At 22.2% G+C, this 2,500-nt stretch overlaps 1 protein-coding gene across 1 annotated transcript in view; it reads right to left on the bottom strand.

Annotated features, from left to right (window-relative positions):
* The window catches only part of LOC122248314 (bestrophin-4), a 66,815-nt gene that overhangs the window by 29,569 nt on the left and 34,746 nt on the right, over positions 1-2,500 (bottom strand). The window lies entirely within an intron of this gene.

Raw genomic sequence — 2,500 nt, 5'->3', positions numbered from 1 at the left:
TATAAATATATATATATGAAATATATATATATATATTATATATATATATATATATAGTCCATATATAGTATATATATATATATATATAATATATGTATATATGTACATATATATATATACTATTATATATATTTAAGTATATATATATATATATATATATGAACATGAAATAAATATATATATATATATGTACCATATAATCTAAATATTATATATATATATATATATATATATATATACATATATAAATATATATTATATTTATATATATTATCTATATATATTTATATATAAATATATATATACATAAATATATACTATATAATATATATATATAAACATATATATATATATGTACATATAATATATAATATATATTAAATTATATATATATATATATAAGATTGAGAGTGTGAGTGTGTGTGTGTGAGTGTGTATAAACATACATCTATATACATTTGTAACACTAATATCTCTAATATCAAACTAACTAAAAATAACAATATATAAAAAATCTCATCTGAATATATAATCTAAACAATATAAGACTATATCAACAAACAAACAAACATCTCATTAAAAAAAAAAAAAAACCTAATACTAACATCTCTATTTTAAAAAAAATAAAAAACAAACTCTAACATCAACACATAAATGTCTTAATAACTAACTCTGCAAAAATAACCACTAAATATAAATAATCAATAAAAAAAACAATAAAACACTCAATAAATAAATATCAAATAATTAAAAATATATACAAACAAACTATAAACAAGATAAAATAACAAAATATAACAAAATAAACTAACTAAAAAAACAAAACACCAAACTATTAGAGTGAGATTTTGTGAGAATAGAGGAAACAGAGACATATCAGAGAAATATAGAGATAGGAACATACTACAACCAAAAAACCAAACCAACTCACACAATATATCTCCGCTAACACAAACACACACAAAAAACACACAAAAAAACAAAAACAAATAAAAAAAAATAACTTAACCTAAATAACTATCATTAACTAAACCATAAGAAACTCAATAACAAACAACTAAATACTCACTAAAAAAAACACACTCAAACAAAAAAAATAAAAAAAAAACAAAGTAACACACTCAATAAAAAATAAAAAAAAACAAACACAAACATCTTAACCACAAAAATCAAACATAATAAAACAAAGACAAAAACGCACACACACAAAAAAAAAAAAAAACACACACTATCAATCTACACACAACTTCAATAAAACACAATAAGAAATCTCACAAAAAACTAACAAAAAATATCAAACACTCACAATAACAAACTACAATAAATAAAATAAGATAAAACAAAGAAATAACGAAAAAACATATAAAACAAATATAACAATCATAACTCATTACAAAAAACAAATCTGAAACAAACAATCACATTAAGTAACATCCAAAAAACAAATAAAAAAAACAAAAAAGACAATATAACTCATCACACACACAAACATCAAAAAATAAATAAACAAACACAACACAATCTAAAATCACATCAATCTCAAACATATCTAACAAATACACACTGTCAATAACTAACAAACAAAATAACTCACATACAAACAAAAACCCAAAAACACACACTAACTACAACCAAATAACATAAAAAAAAAAGAAAATTACAAAAGATCACAAAAACACAAACAACTATCAAACAACCCAATCTCTCAATAACTTAAAACAAACAAAGTACAATAAAAAAAAAAAAAAAAAAATAGAACACAAGAACAACCAAACAAAAGAAAAAACCACCAACAATGTAATCACATAACAATAACAAATCTAATAACCCAACAAACACCTAAAAATAAATATGTGAGAGAGCGTGATAGAGAGATGTGTAGAAGTAGCAGATAGTGATAGTAGAGAGTGATAAGATTGAGTAGTGTAGAGTATATATAGATATTGTTTAATGTTTTTTGTATTTATAGTATAGACAGTAGATACACATCACAATTGAGGTGACCAAAAACCCCCAAAACAGAAAACCACACACAAAAACCCACACCCTATAAACACACACACAAACACTAACATACAAACAAACATACGAAACTAAAAACAAACACAATCAACACAGAAAAAGCAAACTCAGACACAAAAACAAACAAATATCTCACAAACACAAATAACTCACACAAAAAACAAAAAAACAAAAACTCGACAAAAAAAAAAAATAATCTCACACAAAAAAAGCAAACAAACAAAAAAAACCAACACACCCAAAAAATAACACAAATAAACACCACAAACACAACAACACAATAAAATAAAAAAAATCATCACAAAACAGAAACTAACACTCACAAAAACTAACAAACACTAAACAAACAATATCACTCAAATCAATCTTCACAAAAATAAACAACCAACCTAAAACCCACACATCTCAACAAACAATACATATATCTAACACTATCTAACAAACAAATCACACTCACTGTGATAGCGAATTATATGAA

This window comes from Penaeus japonicus, unplaced genomic scaffold (assembly GCF_977035675.1).
Source record: "Penaeus japonicus unplaced genomic scaffold, GWHDUDI00000001_assembly GWHDUDI00000014, whole genome shotgun sequence".
Lineage (NCBI taxonomy): Eukaryota > Metazoa > Arthropoda > Malacostraca > Decapoda > Penaeidae > Penaeus > Penaeus japonicus.
Note: the sequence above shows the minus strand (reverse complement) of the source record. Positions and strands in the feature narration are given on the sequence as shown.